General features: G+C 36.6%; 1 protein-coding gene across 1 annotated transcript in view; it reads right to left on the bottom strand.

Moving 5' to 3' along the window:
- Positions 1-23,546, bottom strand: part of ADGRA1 (adhesion G protein-coupled receptor A1) — a 253,397-nt gene that overhangs the window by 212,399 nt on the left and 17,452 nt on the right. The gene's annotated exons all lie outside the window — the stretch shown is intronic.

Raw genomic sequence — 23,546 nt, 5'->3', positions numbered from 1 at the left:
GCTGGTAAAGCAAAAGACACGTTAAAAACTATTCCAGTAGATCGGAGGACAATAAAATCACTTTGCAGTGGCTGCTGTAGCAGGGAGGTACGAGCCATCATACCATGGATAGCTCACACATACAGACAAAGTATTTCATTTTCTATGGGAGAGACAAACAAAAACAGACAAGTCCAAAAATGTTTTCCTGTTGCAACCTCTGCAAAGCAGAAATTCAGTAATTAAGTTATGCCTGACCCATCAAGCACCACCACCATCACACAGCTGCAAACTGGCCCTGCATGCAGGCCATTGAAAAAGTTGTTTATTCTTCATCTTTGTGTTAAGGTACTGTGTATTTCACAAATGATCCTTTCTAGCTTAGTGATTTTCCATCACTGTTCCCAGCTATTTCAGAAGCAATACAATATGAACACGCACTTATTCTGAAGATGTTACCCCTTAAAAACTTTTCAATATGCAAAAGAAATGGTTTGTTTTAGAAGCTGGAGAAACTGGGTTTTTAATCTAATGATTATGCAATGTGCATAGAAAACATTGGTCTCTGAAAAAAACTAATTCCAATTGCCTGAGAAATGAGTCTTTTAATGTAACATTTACAATAAATTATACTTCTCTAGTGCACAAAAGTACATTTCAAAATAAGATAAGCAGTTTGCAATAAGATAGAAAAAGACCAAAAAAAAAATTCAAAAGAAATTTTATATTCTTAACTAGAAAACTTGAGGTTTTTTGATCAATTTTATTTTTAGTAAAGTTTTAAAACAATCTGTTACGCAAGACAAGATAGTCTTGCTCTTAGCACTTGCCACTGTATACGAACAGTAAGTTCTTTGTCCCAACAAACCAACCACATAAAATCCCACTTCTAGGGAAAGAAGGCCACAGGGGGAAAAAACCCACAGGGACCCACAGGGAAAAAAAATACTAATGTAGCAAAGTTAAAATACTGCAATGTTAGTAAATTGATAAATAAATGCATATTTTGATGTGAGTTGATGGCCCACTGTGAGCCGTCTACATGGAGGAGAGAGATGATCAGATCTGACCTGCCCTACACTATGCTGCTTGTCAATGCACGTGTGCAGCAGCATCACTCGTCACCCAGAACCAGACAGTGGCACCCACAAATGGCAATTTGGCGTCGACCATGATCCATATACCCATGCATCTGAAAGCACACAGAGCCCTCAGCTTGCAACAAAAATTAAATGTGCTCCAATATACACACAGTTTATTTCCATCAACTAAGAAACTCTGCATGTCACAAGTTCCTCCTCCTACTTCTCAGATTAAAAATTGTATGTATGATAATATTATTTATCTAATTTACCAAGTCTTCTTTACCATTTTAGGAATACATTTCAGCAGTGACATGATGAAAAACTTGTTTAAAATTCAAACTATCTAAACCAGAAAATGTAAATATATGAAATGCTCTAGTGTTTTACTTTCAGTCTTCTATTACTTTATTATTTTATTCAACCTGTCATCTGAGACTGCACAGAACTGGAGTTAGTCAAGAAAAAATGAAGACTCAAAATTAAAACTGGCTAGGCTTGTAAAGACTAACATAAACTAGTCCACCTTATATTGGGTCATTTTTTTAATATGCCTTGTTACAGAGAGACCATCTTTGAGGTCTGTAACAATGACATTAGATACAAAGACTATATTTGGACCACTCTGCATAGCGTGATTTGCAAAGATACGTTATTTCAAAACTCATAGCTGGCTTAGATACAAGTTTTTCTGTCTTGAAAAAAATTTTATTGTGACAGTTGTTTTTGCAGCCTTCTATTCATTCTGCCCAGGAAAAGAGGCCAGTCTGAACCTTGCTGGCACTCCATGAAAATGCAGCACAAATCAGGCAGTCACCTACCCTACCTCCATGTCCCGTTCTGCACAGCCCTACACACAGAATGAAACCAGCATCATTATCCCACATAAGCCAAACTCCTATTAATTAAAGAGAACTATCAAACTAGCAATAAATCATGAGATTAAGCAGATCATTTAGTTCATAAATGGAATACTCAGTAAACGCAGCTCATGATTCTTCAATATTGCTATCTCATTCATTTTTGTGAAAGATAAACTGTCTCGAAAAATGTGACACCACAAAATTAAAAAAAAACACCAACAAACCTTAGCTATGTAGATTTGAGTTCCTAAATGAAGCCTTTCAAATCTTTATTCCAGAGTTTCACAGAGACTTTCACACAGAGATCAGGTTTCAAAAATTAAGTTTCCTTTAGGGTTTCCTCTTCTCTACAGCACCAACTTAAATTCAAGTTTTATAAACAAAGTAATATGGGTATCATAGTTAAAATATGATTCTTTTTCTGTTCAGAAAGGCAGCTTTAGAGAATCCTAACATTCCAGTACGGTCCCTAAGGAAAACAACATCCTCTCTGACAATTCATACAAGTTATCTTCATTTCATTGAGCTGGGTGGTACTGCTCCATGAGAAGAATCCACCTGTTTTTGATTAGTTTTAGTGATGTACAAGAACTCGCAACAGGCTGCTATCAAGAAGGATTTGGTTTGCACCAAAGATCAGTTCTGTGAATAAAATGAACAACTTCACCGGCAAACACAAATCCCATTTATTTTCATACAACAATAAATCACTTACTAAACTTTCAATGCAACTTGTAACATCCTTCCATTCTGAGAATATTTGCTATGGGGATGAGGATGGAAGGGAGGAAAGTTTTGGTTACAATGTTCAAAATCCTAACAGAAAAATGAGGCTAAACTACAGAAAATGAAAATTGTTTGAAAATAATTAATGCCAGGAAAAATTGTGGCTCTTACTCTTGATGCTCAAATTACACTGAATGATTTTTGTACATTATTTCTTTAGACAAGAAACAGACTGGATATGAAATGTGTCAAGTATGGCCAAAACAGGGAAGTTTCTCTTCTCCTGCGAATACAGTCATCTCCTTACAGGGAAATGCTTCTAATTAAAGACCTGCAGAAATTTTGCAGTGATAAGCATCCTTTTCCTGTACTTACAGATGCAATGGCTTGGTGAATAAGCACATTTTTAAAAAGTGTTAGTCATGTATTTTATTTTGGAAAGCTAATAACAAATTTATAACTGTCAGATCTAACAGAAACTGACTCATTCTAATCAAACTTCAAATAGAGGTTGCATTTTTTAAAAATAAACCAACACTATGCACCCACTTCTCACATTTTATCTATCCATAGCATTTTCACTTGGTTGCCTTTTGGGATTTTTTTTCTGATGTGTTAGTGAATTACAGTGATGAATCTCACTATACACTGCAACTAGGCAGCTGGTTTAAATAATTATCAGTTTCTAGCCATGTGCTAAGAATTTCACATTTTAAATATTTTATTCCAGCAGAAAAAAACTACGAAAAATGAGCACACTCTTTTTCAGTGATCATATTTTCCAAAACCAAAATCTACTTAAAGTAGGCTTTTTGTTTGGTTTGGGTTTTGGAGGGGGGGGGTGTTTTGGGCTGGTTGATTGTTTGGTTTGGGGGTTGGTTTTTTTGTGATGGCAGTGGGTTTTTTCTTTTTGTTTTTTTTTTTTTTTTTGGTTTTCTTAAGGAAGAAGTTTCCCAGAGAAGCCTTCTAATAAGCATTTATTTTAAAGGAGTTTGCAAACTTTCTTCACACAATGTATTAATGACTTAAGCCCAAGTAACTGAAAATCCAAATCAAGGTAATTTCAGTCCCAGCTCTGACAGGATACAACTAAACTAGTGCTGGGGAGCAATTTACCTGTCAGTACCACTCTGCTGATCAGACATGTTATGAACCACTTTGTTACTGCAGTTGACCCTCTGAAATGTTATGTCCCTGCTACTCCCTCTCCCAAGACACTCTGGGGGACAGTCTACCCCAGGGAGGCTGTTCAGAAGACATTAACACCCGGTCTGTCCTTTCCTGGCCCTGTGGAGCCCTCCAGCACTGCTCCTGTCCTGAATGATACCATTCAAACACCCTCTCTCGACTTGCACTGACGTCCTAGAGCATTTAATCCATGCCCAGAGTTTCTGGCACAAATGCACTTCCCTGGGGTGCTGCAGCACAGGCTGAACACAATTTCATCCACCCTGCACTGCAAACAAACCAAGCAACCAACTCACCACACACCAGGACCAAAATCATGCCAAGGAGATGCTAACAATGGAAAAGCATGGACAGTCCATGAGCCATTGCTTCCACTCTCTCCTGGACACCCCTGCTTTACAGGACAGACATATCTAAAAGAATAAATGGTTCAAATGGATAAAAGTAATTCTTCTGATTTTCTTTCCAATTCCTCCGTTTGAATTAAACAAGCCACAAATCACAGTTTGCTTAAAATGATGCTGTGATTTTTGGTTTTGTGAAACCATAGAAAGTACAGGATGATGTGACATTGTGCAACAGAGTCTCACTCAAGTATAAAAAATGCCCAGCATAAGAGAACTTACTATAGTATTTAAAAAGCATCAAATAAAGAGCTCTCAATCATAATGCAAACAAACTTCAACTTCCTATAACCTCTTAGAGAAAAGGAATCTTTTTAGTAAGTCACCAAAGTCAATGACATTACAGAGTAAACAAATTCCACAGCTGAGGCTTCTTCAGTGGGATGGGGCTGCATCCCACCCAGTAAAGCCCAAAGCCTGTGAGCTCACACAGCAGTGCACCCACAGAGAAAGCACAGCTCACATAACCAAATCCATGGAGGACAAGGCATAGAGATGAAGACTGCTATTCCCAAATGCATAGTGAACACAGAAGGAAGTGTGACCCACTAATGAAAATATGTATTTCCTCTGATAATACCCACAGGGGAAAATACACAAAAAACACAAGCAAAAAACTCCCACCCAAACTTCATGAAAAATCAGTAAAACGTCAACTTTCACCTGATTTTCTGCTGAGCAGCCCAAGAGCTGGTACAGATCAAGCTTGACCCAGGCCTGTGTCTAGGCTGATAGACCATGTCTAGGAAATTGAAATCTCCAAATCTTTCCTTTAAGCCCCACTCACTGAGCACAGCTGAAGGGACACAGCTGAAGTGCTACAGAAAACACACCCCAGACCCCCAGCCACACCTGCCCCTGCTGGGCACTTCCTCTTAATCCCTCTTCAGCTTTCCACTTCTCAAGTAGAAAGGTGTGCTAGGCAGACATCCAGGAGAATTTGAAATCCTGGTCCACTAAGGCTGTACATCTGGAACGACTGTGTAGGAGATCTGTTCAGAAATTGTGGTTTGAGTTGTGAAGTTTCTCTTACATACTAACTTATCATCAAGCAACTTGAAGTATCCATTATTTCAAAATAACAATTTAAGTACAGATAGCAGTTAATTACTTTTCATGGAAGTTGGAGAAGAGCTAACAAATTGAAGTTTAAGATGTTAATTCTCTTTACATGTGGTATGTGGTTAGATACAAAAGGAGTGTGAGCAGACATCCTGTGAAATTCCCTGTAACACTGGTAAGGAAAAATTAATTTCTATAAGAAGAAGACTGGAATAATTTGTATTGAAATCCTACAGTTTAAAATGAATAGCTAAGTTTTTCTAAATTTTTTAACGTTTTAAAATCCTTCTTGGTAAACCAGACTATTGTTTATTCCCCACAACATCCATAATTCATTGAGAGCTGCACCACAGAAACAAATTAAGGAGTTTGCCCACAAACATGGCAGAATTAGAAAAATAGATTTTAAAAAGGATACCTGCTTTTTGTGCCACATAGAGATACATAGAGCTGTCATAAAATATAGGTACTAACTGCACTTTTTTCTTCCCCTCTCCCAACTGCAAATCACAGCCCAACTACTGAGCTACTACCTAAGACTTCAACGGATAATATTAGAACTATACAGACAGACTGGGAGGGAAGTCACAGAACAATAACAAAACTGATTGAACAAGTGAAAAGAGAAAAAGGACTGAAAACATTACTGACAGCTCACGAGATGGATGGGGTGTGGTGGACATCTACATAGTCTGATACCCAAACACAGGGAAGGAAAAGTTGTAAAGATATGGGGAGTATTCATTAATTTATTATATATCAGTCAGTATCTGTGTACAGTAATTCAGTGTCTGCCTCTCTTTCTGACTTTGAGAACATCAAAACTTAAAAGAGCATAAAGCTAAATTATCAGAAGAGTAAAGCTGCATATAATGGCCTAAAGTGACACTGCTCTTCCTGAAGGGGAATGTGGCCCATTGTATCATCTTTTCAAACTAAACAAAGCCTGTGGTCAGCATTCTTAAAAAGAATCATACAAAAATCCTGTAGAAAGCAATAAAACCCAGTCTCTCAGCACCTCCAACTCCAGCTGGTTTCATCATTATCTTCATTATCTTTCACATATACCAGCTTGTGTCAAACCCATTCACTTGCAGCAATACCAAGCAGTAGTGAAAGCAGAAAAATACTTCAAAAAGTGCCTACTATTGTACATAGTATGTTTATATGGCAGAAACAACCCCCAAACAGCTACAGTCAACGAGGCAGTAACAGTGTGCTAATTATCCTTCTAATTTGTACAGTACCAGCAGTACAGCAGTTTCCACATCCTGACACTATTTGATGACAGCAAACGAGCATCAAAAAATTCCTTATAGGTAATTAGTTATTAAAATGGAAGTCCTTCCAAAAGTGCAAATTAACACTAATAGTCTGTCATAAATTTGATGGAATGTGGGAGAAACTGTAGTATAAAAAGAGAACATTGCCTTTGTGGAAAACCACTGTTCAATAGCCCCACTTTCAGCAATTTAAAGTATAAGGCAAAACTCTTATCCTTTTTTCTTTGGTGTTGATACTGGTGCCTTTTCATCAAGAGTCCTCTTGGATGATATAAGGGACTGCTAGGTCACATTCAAAATATCAAACCCAGAGAATTCTTGTATTAATTACCACATCAACTGATTTAATTAGGTAAAGTCTTATTCAAGAGCCTTTTTTTTGTAAGCAACATCACAATTCAAGCAGTAAAACAAAATATTATCATCACTAGCAGGACACACAACTCATCTCTCCCCAATACTGGTTTAGTGGTATTAATGTATCAACAAAAGGAAGCAGCAAGGTCACTCTCAAATAGAAATTTTAATATTATTTCCTAACAGTGGGGGAGTTAAAAGAGTTTTCAGCTTTTGAACAAGCCCACTCCACTACAAAATGATATTAATTAACTGAACAGGACAAGTAGCAGTAGGAATCAAAGCATTATTAATAGGACTGCAAGCACTTGTGAAAAGAAATGTGCTTGTCTATTTTATGACTTTTGTCAAGCATTAGAGAATTTCTGAACTAGATGATCCTATTAAGTAACACTTTTTTTTTCCCAAAAGACCTTGAGGTCTAAATGTTATTTCTAAAGATCACTGAACACCCAAGGTGTCAAAGGATTCTATTCCACAGAATACAAGTTTAATCAATTGTATTCAAGAAAGTCAGCACCTGGAAAACTTACATCATGAGTGTATGATTGTAGAAAAAGGTTTGACAATAGCAATATAACACAGGAATAGTAAACTGGAATTACACAGTAATATTTCCTAAAATCACATAATACTGAACTGAAGCTAAAATATGAGGATATAAAATGATGTGATAAATCATTACTATTTTACTACAACATGAACACTTATAACACCATTCAGCTGTCTAGATAAATCTTGCTTTTACAAGATTTGAACTTGAGTGCCTGTCAGTTTTTGCAAAAGGTAGTTAAAAAAACCCACATGATCTTTTGATAAGACAGCAATTCCATTACATCTTTTGAAGAGAGAACTTTATCCAAGTGAACTTTTGGACTATATCACTATACCTACCACGTGCATGGTCTTTACTTGAGACATAGTCATGAGTGTTTAACTTCCTGTGATGGGTCTTATTGAGTCTAGCAGAATTATTTACATTAATTAAATTTGTCACGTGCATTAGCTTCTGAAGATCAAAGATCGTATTGTCAACATTTTCTTTGGAAAAAGAGAGGAATCATTCAAAGCTCTCTCTACAATGAAAAGGAAATCCTTATGTCTGACCTTGCAATAAAACATTTTCTAAAAGCATCTGTAGCCAACTGGTGACAGCATGGTCTGCATGCCCTGGTGTTCTTGGTTTTGCCTTTGAATCACTGCACATCCTTCTACCAATATGTATTTAAAATCCATTTTTAGTGGGGAAAAAATGAGATTCATACAGAATATTTAAAATTTAAAAGTTCTCCATTGAGTAAGCCTGTGCAACATGCAAATGGATTTACTCAAGCGATTGTCTCCAGGAGGATTAGCTTTTGACATGGCTTTCATTCAACTCAGTTGACATTGTGGGAAGATTGCATTCTTATGTTTGTTTCTCATTCACACTTTTTTAAAATTCACCACCAGCAATGGTGCAAACACCACCAAGAGTTGCAGAGAAGCTGAGAGAACAATGCATTGGAGCAATGTGCAGATTGAGCATTTCAGCACACTCGGCACCAACCAGACAGACAAGAGCTGAGAAACATCTTTATCCTACAGGACATGAATTTTTACACGCATTGCAGTGGGAATAAGAAGTTCATTTAGGTTCCCCACTTCAAAATGGTTTCTGCAAGTGATTCATGGCAAGGTCAGCATTACCATTCCTCTCTCCTGGGCTGACACTCCACTGCTCAGCCAATTGATCACAAGCACCCCAAAATGTCTTACACCTCCACAGGTGGGCCAAACCTGTTTTTAACACTACATAAAACTCAGTCAGGAGGCTTTGTACTGTAAGTAAATTTTGAATTTTTAATTTCAAGGACTTTAACAAGACTACTAAATAAATAATTAACATTTAATTTAAAATTGTATAAGAAAGAATTCACCTTTCCTATTCAGATTTTACTATAACTTGCTTCTAGGTCACTTTGTACAAAGAGTAAAATTTCCTGAGTCACCATTCCTATTTTATCACACTTCTTATATTACCTTTTGTTTCCTTTGTAAGATCTTTTCAGCATTTCTCATATTCAGCTTGCTGCTGTTCTCTTAAATCCTGAAACTCATTTAGCTTTCCCCAGTTTTGCTAATCTTTTATGTATTTCTAAAAGAGCATTATAAAGTTTCCATATTATTTCTGAAAACTATGCTCAGAATTGTCTTCAAAATGCTCATGTCTCTCAGTTACTAAAACAGTTAAGCAGTAACAATTGCTGATGATAAATCCAGGAAAATACTGAAAAGTTTCTATTGTAGCAATTTATTTTGATTTTGCCACAAATTGGTTTGTTGTTTTTATAATGTTTATAGCTTAACTTACAAGTTCTGCTGGGACTGTAATTGTATTCTGCCAAAGAGCTATCTGCAGTAATATTTTTTTAAATGACAATGTACACCTTCTGATAATTCAATGAAATACAGAACTCATTGTACATCCTTTGGGTAATATATTTGAATCTGAAAGCCTGAAAAAAAAGCACTTGGTCTGGCATCATTAAATAATTCCTTGCTGAATTTGAAAATAAAATCTTTTCTCATAAGGATATATTTAAAGAGCTAGGTTAGGAAATCTAAATTGTTTTTTCTCTCTTGCCTCAACCACTAAGATTGCATGTCAGAATGGTCCCCAGCCTTCCATGTGGTGTCAAAGACCAAGAGGAACAGAGTTTTAGCTGTTAATAAAGAGTGACAAAGAAGTTTTTCTAAGGCACTTCAGACAGTTACTGATACACACTCTAGCTGAGTGACAGCCCAAAGTTTTAAACAGTGATTATTCTTATTTAATTCAGAGGGCAAGTGAACCCAACACAATGCATCATATCAGTTTATAGTTCTTTTTGGAGATTCTTCAAGTCTGCCAAATGATTTAAAAACCAGATTTGGGATAGTGTCCATTTGAGGGAGAAAATGCAGCATGACAGATAATTTGATTCTCCCAGGCATCTGGATTGGAAGGGACCTCTTGAGGTCATCCAGGCCCATCTCCTGCCTAAAGCAGACCCAGGTAGATCAGAGCACTGCTCAGAGCGGTAAAATAGGGGCACTTTTGTGTAATTGTGTAATCCACAAAACAATTCTGTAGATTGTGTAATCCAGAATAGCTGTTGTGGATTATTTTGGCCTTGAGCACCACTTATATAAAATATACTACAACAGTTTGAACAATGCCTAAAAATTTGACATTTAGACAGCACAGAGATCCTCTGCTCTGAACTTATTGGACAGATCAGACATTTATGCAAGAGAATTGTCACAGTAAGTGTCAGACTGATAAACTCCAAACATGAGGATGCAGACCTTGAGCGTCTCCAGAAACTCATTTTGCTTTACCCAACATGGGTCCCTAACTAGACAATTATTTATTGTAAGCAGAAGACTCCAACTTGTTGAGTACTCCAGTACTTGGTTGAAAGTACTGATTTTAAGCCTAAGCAATATCCTCGTGTTTTATCATGCAGAGATTTTGCACTGGTGAGGGGAAATGTGGTCACCTTAAGAAAATGGGCTTTAAGGAAATTCTCCCAGGACATTTGAGAAGGCAGTTTTCACCCCATGTGATGAGTGTAACACAGCAATTATCTCCAAGTCCATCTACTTCCCAGCTTCCAAGCTAAAGTGGCCAATGACAGCCTCAGTTGTGATTTGTCTTTTTTTAATCTCAGTCTCAAATGCTGCATCTATCAGCTCAGGTACTTAAAATTATCTTCCTAAGGCTGTGTCGTTCAATATTTGATGTTCTTTCCATTTTAACTATAGCTGCAATCTCTGAAATAAAGCTTTCAGCACAACTGTTCAAAACACTGGTATAAATAATACAAAGACACCTATCATTTGATTTAACTTCCATTACACAACTCACTTCTCCCTACCTTGCTTTGTATCTGTTTCTTTCACATCAGTCAATGTTCAGCTCACTCAGCCACCTTCTGTTTGATACTCAATTGCAAATATTCAGCTCTACCTCAGTGTGCATTTCTGCCAAATGGCTCCTAAAACATTTAGTTATACCATAACTGTAGCTGAATGCATTGCTTTTAAAATAATAAACTCTGGCAGCAATATCCACAAGGAATTCCAGAGCCTTTGCAGGGAATCACGTCCTGAAATGATCACAGCTATGTTAAATGAAGCTCGGTTATTCATAATAGTTTCCCAATTCATTTCTTTCAGAGGTTTAAAAAGTTTTCCTAAACTAATGATGACAGAATAATTTATTCTTTTTTTCAGAAGTGTCTTCAAATCCTTGAATAAATAATGAGAGTGATAGCACCTTTCAGGGATGCCTGAAATGGCATGAAAGGATAAGTAAGACCAGTCACACTTATTTATTTTTTAAAAACAGAGACTGTCTTCAGAAAGAATTGAAGAAATAAAAGGCACAAAGGAAATAAAAGCAGGGTTAGGGAAGAGAGTATAGCTATGAATACTAATGAAGTAAAGCAAGTAAAGAAAAGTAAGATAAAGATTGTCTTTTCTGGTACACATATAATTACAAGCTATTTACTAAAATTATCTACAAGCGATACATAATCTTTGTTCTTTAGAAAAATCAGTACAACCTTCTTGAAGAAGAATGACAAAAAATACTCTGTCCTTAAATAATTCCTAAAAGAAATACCTTAGACATTCATTCTTTGGGTAAGCCCCTGTTAGAGTAATGGGCAGTTGGGTATACCAATGTGGAAGATCCATCATCTATCAAAGACAAGAAAGCAAAAGAAAGTACAGGGCACAACAGACAATTCTTGTAACAGCCAAAATCAGCATGGGCACCCATCTGTCTCTTTTCCATTGAAATGCCATTTCATCATTTATAACTGCACTTCATGCAACACACGTAGTTGTTATTTCTGTGCTGCTCATTCATTCATTACTTTGTGCTCACAGAGTTGACATAGGAGATGGTTAATGTACAGAATTTAGGGCAGCAAGTTGCTGGTACAAGTATGCCACACTATTACTGAATTTTGACTGAAACCATGTAACAGATCTTAAAGACTACCAAGTGCCAGCCTGATGATAACAAAAAAACCCCTTAACCAGTATTAGGAAAAAAGCATCCACTCGATTATCAGATAAGATTTCCAACATTCAACCTGAATATTTCAATGATGTTTTGATCAGTTTCACCCTCATACTACAAAAGACTAAACTAAGAGCAAACATAGTTTTCCTTCAAACTTCATTTAAATACCTATTTCTACTGTGTTTCTGGTATTGAATGAACCTAACTTTGGTATTCCTTGCTTGTTAAGTCCCTTTCTCTAAAATTTGTTTAATTCCCTCCACTAGACTCCAAGTTCTTATAGAATATTAGCAAGGCACTCAGAGAAATATAGAAACTGTGTCAGAAATTAGCCCCAGTAAATGCCACAAAATATTTAGAAGGCATCAGAAGTCCTTCTTTACCAAGTTTTCTGAAAGCTTTGTGTATTAAAGATTAGGTAAAAGCAGGAATTTTATGTCCAAAAATAAACAATTTCAAGATGGTAACACAAATCCCAATACATATTTTAAATATCTCTCTTCACTGTAATCTTTGTATTAGGAACTTTTAGACTAAACAGAGACATTTTAATTCAAAGTCCTTCACATAAGCCAAGCAATCTGACCTGATTGCTTCAGTACAAAATCAATTATATTCAGTATAGACTAGGGAAAATATTAATGAGAATGGTTCAATGTCTTAATTATGTATGATTCTGGTCTCACCAATTTGAATATTTATGTATAATAATAGATTACCTTAAAGCATTTCATGGCATGATAAGCACACACTCCCATAAGTACAATATACCTGAAGAGAAGCTTAACACATCCACATCAGTTGTCTACCTACAGCTATATTATCTAATGTGTCATGCTCTGATTTGCTTTTTCTTTCCTTTCAAAAATGTTTCTGTACCTATAAAATATTACAAGATGACAGCTCTGGAATTAGTTTTTGAGGGATTTGGCACTCTTAAAAAGTCCCCATCTCTGAGAAGCCTGGCTGCCAACTTTCTTTAAAGCAAAAAGTTCCTAGATACTGTGGACACAAAAGCGGCAACAAAGGAAGAAAAAAACCTGACCCAAGGGTACCATCCAGGCACACTACAGGAATCCTTTAAAAATCAGGCCTTTTTTCCCCAAAAACCCCAGCCCTCAGTCACAACTTCTGCAACGCTTCCTTCCTACTCTTCAAAGTGTGACACGCAAAGTCCTCTGCTGTAGCAGACCCTGGACTCCCAAAATGCAGAGACTGGCCTGGCAGAGCAGGGAGCCCCACAGCCCCTGCCACAGCCCTTACTGCTGCAGGACACTCCCTTTTGCCCCTCTGGAGCCCACAGTGAACCTTCGGGATTGCCATCTGTTTTGAGGAGGGGAAGAGGCCAGGGTTCCCCAGCAGCACCGCAGCGCTCGGCGCAGGCACCGCGCACACAGCGTGGGGATAAAGGCTGCTGGCGGCTGAGCCCACGGGCACAGCGCACTCCAACTCACCCTGAGCTCCTGCCAGCTACCAGCAAGCCAGAAGGAGAGTAAGAATTTGGGAATCTCACCAAGCAGCTTCATTTTGAGTGTCCATGGCTCCCTGAGGGCTCTTTTCACAGCAAAATATTCAGACTGTCAGCCCTGAAGCAGCTCTTAACTAAAAGCTATATAGTTGCTGCTGAATAATCTGATACTCAACTCAAGCATGCCTTAAGAATACTATACTAAATAAAGAGGAAAATCTAGATACTATTTTCACATTTCTATCTAAAAAGTCTCCATCCATAAGTTTACTTCATTTCAGAGTTATAGATGCTGGAGATAGACCACTCAGACAAGTTTCCCTCATCAGACTAACCAGTCCTAGAGAGGGGATGTGTTACCTTTCAGACACTGCCATGCAGACACTCAGACATTATCTTATGATTCAGCAGAGGCAAGATAAGTGGAATTTTAAATTGCTTTTGATGTTTCTAACATCTACAGTAATGAATGACACAACAACTATCTTTTGTGATACATGTGCATCTGAAGATCATTATCATCCTGTATGTACTGAAAAAAATTTATTAAATGTTGAAGTACTACCTAAAGAAGTTTCATATAGCCAAGACCAAAAGGGAACTGCAGAAAATCAAGAGACAGTATCTTCTGTGTCCTTTTTTATTGCTACAACACACATACTAGAGGATATATAAATATATTGTTTCTTACTCTGAAAGGTATCTTCCTTGACTAATAGAATTTTTATAACCCTTTCTAAGGGAATAGATTTTCAGATATTTGAAATAGCAAACTGTTTTATGAATTATGCTAAGTTTTAAAGGTTATTTTTCATTGCAAAGCCTTCTCTCACTGGTTGTAGCAGAACAGAACCAAGACTGTACTTATTTTGCAATAATCTTTCTTGATAATAGCACAGGACATGAATAAACACAGAATTTCAAGCTCCCTTTGCTTCCAGTGCAAAATAAAATAGGTATTGAGAACAGTTAGATCTCAACTAAGAAGCAATGGGATAATGGAAAAAATATTTAAACTTTCACACAGGCTTTATGATCAAATACAAAATCCAGAGTGATCTAGTAGAAGCAAAAATGAGATGAACTTCATTAGGTCCATACCACTGAAAGACCTAAGGTTCTTTGTTTCATAAAGCACATCTGGGTATTCTCTACCCTTAAAATTATACCCATTTCTCTAAGTACTATTATTTCACAGAAAGTGAATCAAAGTACCAGAAAGAGAATTATTCATGTGGCTTTGGACTTCTGGGTGAGTTGGCAACAAAATCAAATTTCTGGCGTCTCAGGCTGCAACTCTGAGCAAGCAAATCTCCCTCCCACTTCACTGATTTCAACCTGAGCTTTGGGATGAATAAGAATTGCATTGCTGAGAAATACCAGGAGAACAAAAACTGTGAGCAAGAATTAGCTGAGATACATGAGTCAACTTCAGACAGCTTAAGGAAACTCCAGCTGCATTGTTTAGGCAAAGCTCATTACACCCCTTAGACTGAGCTTCTTATTAAATCACTGACTATGAAAACCAACATACAAGCATAAATTCATTTTACAGATTCCATTAAATCAATTGGGTCTCAGCAAAGCACAACTACCTCACCTCTCTGGGTGCTTTTCCTGTTAATGTGAAACAGGTAAAACATTAAGTTCAGCTATGAAACCCATGTGGGCAGAAGGGCAGTGCAAGCAGTGGTTCCTCCTCCCAGGGATACCCAGAGCCCAAGGAATGGACAGGAAGGGGATCTTCTGAGGAGACACAGAAAACCTCCAAACAAAGTCTGAGTTCACTGCCTGCCACCAGTGAACATGAAAAACAATCACTCATCTTTGTGAGACATATACTTAGGAATTTTCTCAGACGCTACACTTCAGAGAATAACACTGTCAATGCCAGACAATCAAGGTTTTGCAGGTCTCTTTGGAAAACCAGGAGCTTCTTTATGTTGCCAAATCCTAAGGAATATTACTTTAAGCCTTTAAGGGGCATTCCTAGTTGTAATCAGTATGATTTGATAGAAATTCAGGGACAAAATGGCACAGTTTGATGAAACAAGACTAAAAGAATTAGAATGTGGCACACAGAGTGTTGACTTTGCAAAGTCAAGCTGTAAAGCCTGAAATCACTTCCACTTAGCAGATGCAGTGTACCAAGACTTAAAATCCAGTACAAGAAAGTCTGGCTGCTGATCCACAGAGTTCACCATAAACTTAAAGGCATCAGCAAACAACTCCTGCCTCAGAACACATATCCAGAACTCCATCAAGATGTCAGATGTCTCCTGTACTCTCAGCTCCCTCTACAGTGTAGAGAATAAATCAAAAAGATTGCTGGACTCCTTGGCACTTTTACAGACTGCTCTAAGTACCTGGGTTAGAAAGAAAAATATTGACTGTCAAAATTTCTTTATGTGTAATCTCCATACATATTTGAAGGGCAGAAGTTTTGAAAATTTACAGCCTTCTTGTAGATTAAGATGACAACTGAGCCCAGCCATTCCATTTCACAAGTGTCACAGCTCACAGCAGTGACAGAGCTGCATTCAGAACTGGTGAAGGAAGGGTTAAATCAGTTGTCACTTGGTGAAATTCTGGCATTGACTTTCATGTAGATACTTGGCTGCCTAGGGCAATAAAAAACTGTGGGGGCATTCATTGACCTTTCCTCCACACCTAATGCTGCCTAACAGAAAGACTTAACTTAGTCTGTCAATTATAAATTGCCACTCTGCTCTCACTCTGATCAACTAAATCATCTGAGATATTAAAAACAAAACCTCCCCTATACCTGCCTTGGCAATAAGTCTCATGAAAACATTCATTGTTGGGTAAGTTTTGAGCTTGCACCAATCTTTTACGGCTGTGATAAATCATTGTTACTGCAGCTTGTGCGACTGCAAATTTATCTTAAAGTAGAAGAAATCACATTTCCAGTTATGGCTTGTACTACAAAATAAAATGGTTACTCTTGTAAACCTTTTAAAGGCTATTTCTAAAGCCAATTTCAGAACTTTAAGGACCTACTGCTGGCTCTAGAGCCTGAAATCAGATACTTGCACAGCTATAGCATCTGTTTAAGTTCAGCTGAGAAGAAAGAGGGGAGGAGGAGAATAATATTAATAAAATAGCAAAGTTAATGCATAACAACTTCCTGAAATGACTTGGAGTTGAACTCGGTAAGAGAGTGAACTGCCAACCTCATTTGGAGAATGTCAACAGAATATAAAAACCACTGAGGATGCAGTTAACACCATCTGACCCAGCAACACACGTGTCTTCAACATTTTATAGATTTTACCACAAACACTGATTCTGTCTATAAAAAATAGTTCTTTTCAGAATGCCAAACCTGGAGTTACAGTTTCTTCAATTTATCTCTATTTTATAGGTTTACAAAGCATGTGACATTATTAAAGCAAGTCACAACATTCTCTTGCATGTGAGTATAGAACAGCTATCATAGGGCTGCTCCGTACATTGTACGTTGCTTTTTTTTGAGATACCACTTTCATCTTAATATTTATGCTTTTATACATTTACAGATTGAAAAGAGTATTTTTAAAAGAGGTTTTAAAAATGCAATACTGTCTTCATACCTGAGCCTGACACTTTCAATCATGTTAAACTACACTGATCTAATACTAGAGTCTCACTGAAATCTAGATCAGTTTAGAAATCCTTTACACATTTCTAGGCAATTGCTCACCACAATAAACTCTTTGCTCAGAGATAAAATATTCTCAGAGTACCTATTTTACCAATGCAGAATATCTACATATAAGCCTTGGAAACCATCATCAGGATAAGCTCAGCTCAGCACCTGAGGGAAGTCTCTCATCATCTACATGAAATGTGGAAGTGAGGTCCTGGACTACAGGCAACAGGAAGAAGAGGGCAAGGGAAGAAGGTCCAGGACAGAGGCAAATAACAGGATTAGACTGAAATTATAAAAGTGAATTCACTTTTTATCACATTCTCACACTTTTTAGATTTAAGTATTCTCTGCAGAGATGCCCAAGAGACAGATGTTTTAATGAACGTCCCACTAAGTTTCACCATACTCACCAGAGTCAAATAAAGAACAGATGTAGTAACCTTACAAGAGGTACCTCACTTTAACTACTTGATCACCCTTCTTCTAAAGCATCCATGGTTGCAATTTTATCCTAATGATACACCAGAACTATAAAAACCTCCTTGGCTTGCAATCTGGACCATCTCGCTCCCATCTGTAAATCATCAGCTAACCACTGACTAATCAGCAGTTACATGCTTTAGGTAGCAATTTATTTCATAATTTTGAAAAAATATATACAAAATTACTGTGGCCTTTAAGAGGGATGCAGGAATAAGATTAACAGTTTTCTTATTTAGCTTGAATATGACTTAAATGATATCTGTATCAACAAGGCTATACAGAACTCATGACACTAGTTTATTTATATTTCTTTAAGTTTGCCACAAGATTTTATAAGCTGCATTAGCCCAAGGCATGTAAAATTCATAAGACAAGTAAAATTTCTGGCCACATAGTTTATATTCCATAATTTTGCAGCTGCATAGTTCAGAAAGAATGAGTAGCAAAAATAACTACAAACCACAACTTGCCTCATTCATTCCCAAATGCATTATCACTTAAAGAAGTGAAAATTCCAATATTTTACATTCTAACACACACCCTACCTTAAAAAAAAAATACAGCCCACTAAGTTTGCATTCCAAGTGAACTTGGTTCTTCTGAACATTCTCTCTGTTCCCAGAGAGAGCTATCAAACTCCTAATAGTTCGATAAGCTCAAAATAAAGGTAGAGCTCTTTGCCATACTGCTTTGGAATGTTAAGTCTGTAAACCAGGCAAAGTATTTTATATACTTACAGGTGGTTTTGATTCTATAATAAAAGGAATTTAAATTCCTAAATCCTACAGTGTTATTATGAAACTTTAAGACAGCTTGCTAAACTTCAACAATGTGCCTTTATCTTTAAATTCTTTCAGATTTCCTACTATGTTTAAATAGAAAGAACTTTCATAAGGCTGATTAAAATTTTCCAAAGCTATATAGTTTCATAAATATGTATTCATGAAGAAAGAAGAGCTCTTGAACTTGAGATGGGCAGCTTTTGAATCCAGAAATTCAATTTCCTCAGAGAATATCCGAAAGCCACATTACAGGAAGCTACGGTTCCTGACTTAGGGGAAGTGGAGGGAAGGAAAAAGTAAAATAACAAAATGTGCAGCTGACCTGAACCTGCCAAAAAAATCAAAATAAATATTACCCTGCATACATTGTCCTGAGCACATGTTGCATAATAAACAGCAGCTGGCAGGCACCAATAAATAAAAAGGGTATGAACTTTGTTTAATATATCTTACACTTCGTAAATTATCCAAACAAAACCAGCAGCATAAGCTATTTTACCAGCATTCATAAGGGTTCTCTTGCATTTTCCTTACATTTCAAATTCATTTCTGATTTCTTCTACTAGTAAACAATACACAAATATAGGAACTATCTTAATGATAATATTGTACATTGACAAGTCTGTCTCTACCATGAGAACTACCGCAGACTTTAAAGACATTGCTTAAAGGCTGTCCTCAGCAAACTTGTTACTCCAAAGCATCAATTAATGTACCTGCCACCCTTTTAATCTACTCCAGTGAAAACACACGTTCTTATTGTACATTTCTGTTGGCATTATATTACAAATATTTCATACTGTTGTCTCCTTAGTGCAGAAGTTTCATACCTCCTTGATGTTTCTCGTAGGCAGCTCCTCCAAGCACTGACTCCTCCTTCTTGCCAACTGACTCCAGTTCTCCTCAACCAACCAATCCACTCTTTTATAACACCCTTCTTATTGGCTACAGCTGTGGCCTGGTAAAGCCAGGCCTGCTCCTAATCTTTAATAATTGGCCCAGCTGCAACTCTTTAGGGGTAAGATTACTTTCTATACTACATTTATTTTCTTATATCATATCCCCCTACACATTTCTTGTTCCAGATTTCCTTTTAAAGCATTATAGTATCTGCTCTGACAGTGTCACTCTCTGCATTCAGGTATAGTTAATACAAGTATACCAATTTGGCTTTCATATCAACTAAACTTACTGCTTTGTCGAGGTGTTTCTATTTTAATCAAAAAACTTTGTCTCAGTGGATTAAACTTGGTTTTATTAATTTTACTGCAGTGGTAAATCCTTTTGAAAAGAGTACTTTTCATAAGTTGTACAAGTGCCATACTTAAAGTTCACTTCCTTTACTTCAACTCCATTCCAATTTCACTAAAAGCCCCCTCTTAAGTTTACTGCTCATTATATCCTGTCAATGCATTTGTTTGCCCTTTATGTTGATGTATCCATGTTACTCCCTCTTTGCTTACTGGGGATGATGTCTATATTCAGTCACCAAAGTTCAGAGTATTGAATTTTCCCAGGCTCATTCAAATACTATTTGAGCAGCACGGAAAAGGAAAAAGAGAAGCTTGGTCTTTCATAATTAACTGATTAGGAAAAATTATTTAAATGGTTGTTGTTGGTTTTTGCAATGAGAAACATTGCTACATAACAAAATACATGTATTAAAGGAAATTAAAGGAAAAATTGTGGTGTTTATTCCAGGAGTGCCCAACAGGCAAATTGTGATTTTTCATCAAAACTCAGTAGATACAAGTGCAAAATGCAAAGATTGGACAAAATTCTGATGATCTTTATGCCTTCTAAAGTTAACATTTGGCCCTACCTCTTCTCTCCTGAGAAATAAAATAAAAATGTTACTTTTTCTGGGTTCAATGCATAAGTATGTAATAAAAAATATCAAAAATAATGATTTATGATAATTACTTGTGTGTAAAAAAACTACCCTACCACTAAAGTATTTTAAAATATGTTCTTCATTTAATTCTCTTCTCTCCTAACATACACAGTTAAAATCCATGTTCTACAACTACACGAAAATAAAATTCAAGATAATTTCGATAAATCAGCATAGAAGAGGTTTCTTATTTCTTTATACTTGGAATCTCTCTGTGAAGGTTAATTCATTGTAACTATTGGTTTTCTTCTGGGAATCATTTTTTCTGGTCTCCAGACTTTCAAAATATTATTACTGTAATTAACATGTATTTGAAGACTTCATGTTACTGCAATGCTTTCCAAGTCTTCTGAATATCTTGTACCAATCAATTTATTCATGGAATAAAACAGAGGCAAACCTAGGACCATCCAGCAGTTATCACATATAAATCCATCTTAAAAAGTTATAATTTTAGTTTTTCTGTAAGAACTGCAGAAATGAAGCAGTACTTAAAAATCCTTGATAATTTTAGCATCTTTGGCCTCCCCATCTACTTCTCAGATCATTTATGAAACCCAGCACATCTTCACAGTGCTTCATAAATAAACAATAATGACAACTTTTCATGCAGAAACACTTGAATCACCAGAGCATATTTGTTCACATCCATCACATTCTTATCCTTAACTGACACTGAGGACTGTACCTGTAATTTTTAATTCATAACTCACCATCTGAAGACATCACTGTCACTCCCCTTATGCTTATTTTCCTCATCAGAACCTCTGTCTCCAGATCAACATCTTGATGCAGAGAAGGAAGCTACTTTTTCCAGCTTGGATTCAGACAGGCAGGAATGGACATCAAGGCTGACCACGAAGGTCCCAAAACCTCACTAAAATGAGATGTGATCCCAGCCTCCTCTGAAGTTGAGAACAACAAGCCGGCAGGCACATGAACTGGAGAGAACTTCACAAAAGCCAAGCACTGCACAAGTATTTTCCTTAAGTGTGTTACACATATTCTAAGGTACAATAACTAAGCACTCCTGGGGCTGCCTGGTTTACTTTCAGGCTCACCTTGTTGCAGGTAGCAGGCCAGACTTACTGAGGCTGGTGGCAGCTACAGCTTGAAATCCATCTAGAAGTGTTAGGTTACAACTAAAACCACTTCGACAGAAAAAGAAAAAAAAAAAAAGGGAAAAAATTCCTTTCCTACTATCTTCTATGAAATATATTTCTTCTAGAAACAAATACATCAGCTCTTCTTCCAAGCTAAGGAAAGCTTGCAAGAAAAGCAGTTTTGACAACATAAAAAATTAACGTATTTATTTGAAGTTCATCCATTCAGAATGTTTAACCCTAAAGATAAAGGGCCTACTCCAATGGGGCCCCATAGGGCTGGCTGAAAGGCAATAGTTCACTCTTGAAACTCAAGTCTGGGAGTCTTAAACCATGTCCCCCTGGTTTAAGAAAACATGGACAAATCTAATCCCCTGAATTCTGACCTGGAGCAGTACAAGACTTGGATCATCTGATGACATAATATTGCTCACAACCATTTTTTTTTAATAGAAAGATTTTTAAACTGTATTTTTCAGTTCAAATGCTCCACATATCTTGTATCTGACATAAGATGATGTTAAAAGTAACTGTAGTAAATCAAGGTAATGTGAATGAAACTGTCCTAAGAATCAGAAAAAGTCGGAAATTCAGAAGTTTTCAAAGGTCTTAAATAACAGCTGTAATGAAGCTGCTTCTTTTTTTGCTGTTCTTTGTTACCCACACAGCTTTTTAGTTTATGTCCTGGTCATCAGCTGAAGTAATACCAAATAAAAATACTGCAAATATACAAAGTAAAGCAATTTGAAAATAGAACTTGTTCCTCCCTTTTCAAATACCTTAATGACTTCAAAATGCACTACCCATAATACTGGCAAATAAAAATTACTTAGCTGAACTTTTTTAACACTTCCATACTCGGCGGGAATGCCTTGGAAATATTGAAAACCCATGACAAGTGACCTCCCCCAAACCCCATCCTTTCACACCTCTGCCACAAGCCCCACAGACCCACCATTCAGTCAGGCCTGGAAAAACAAGGCAGGGATGCTTTTGTTTATCATCAGGAGCTACTGCCATTTTATCACATTATCTGTGACTTCTTACACATAAAAAGAAGAAATTCTTTGCTATTTCCATTACAGTATATGCAAGAAACCAGCACAACCATCCTTCTTTTGTACCACTGTAATGGGAGAAAACGGCAATGACATGACAGGTAGATGTGAAAATGCAGTAAGACTGAAAGGAAGTACAGATTATCATTAAGCCCTAGCTCTGGCAACTAAAGAAATATCCAGTATTTACCTGAAGGATGGTGTTCCATTGTATTGACAATGGTCATCTGAATCTGTACAATATTTAGCAGTTTACTGCTTTTCTACAAGCCATGCATCACCACTGCTTCCTCAATTTTTTTTCCCTATCATCTCAAAAATAATAATCCTGCAACCTAAATTCTTACTTTTCAAATGACTGAAATCAGAGATGTATTTGTCTAGAGGACCAACAGTCTGACTCCCTAAGGTGCTTTGTTTTGTGAGGATTTTTAACTGTTCCTAAAGTTGAATGTCATTTATGAACACCATCAACATGTGTCTTAACAGAACCAAAAATTATAGTACAACATCTATCTAAATTAAAGTACAACATCTATCATTTGTATCATAAATAAAATAAAATTTCAACTTCCTTTCAACTACACTTTCTGAACAACAAATACTAGAGATAGAAGTATAAATGAGGCTTTTGACAAGACTACAGATTTTGGTAAATGCTAAAATTAAGCCAATGTGAACACTGTGTAGAATACTCAAACCAGAAAGCAAATACTGTAATATTGCATTTCTGTCACTGACTATACATTTCTTACAGTAAACTTAAAAATTGTATTTTGATTATCTTTAAAAATAGCAAAGCAAGGAACATTCTTTTATAAAATGGATCTTGACTTGGATGCTGAACCAATTACAAAGAGCTGATTTCTCACTATAGAAAATGGGAATTTATCTCTCTCCTAAACATGATTAAAATGAATCAAGTACCGTGCTATCATCTTGCACAAAAGGAACTATTGATGTATTTCTGTCAGACTGGTATGAGCAAGTTTCCCCATTCTATATTCATTAAAGTAAAGTAAGATCTTAGTCACCTTGAAAGAGCACAGAACATGTTCTGCACTCTCTGTTCTTGACAAAAATCCCAGAAACTGCAACTATCA

This window comes from Melozone crissalis, unplaced genomic scaffold (genome assembly GCF_028551555.1).
Source record: "Melozone crissalis strain CALT ecotype California unplaced genomic scaffold, PUWL_Pcris_2 ptg000019l_1, whole genome shotgun sequence".
Classification (NCBI taxonomy): domain Eukaryota; kingdom Metazoa; phylum Chordata; class Aves; order Passeriformes; family Passerellidae; genus Melozone; species Melozone crissalis.
The sequence above is the reverse complement of the archived record's forward strand: the minus strand, read 5'-3'. Positions and strand labels throughout refer to the sequence as shown.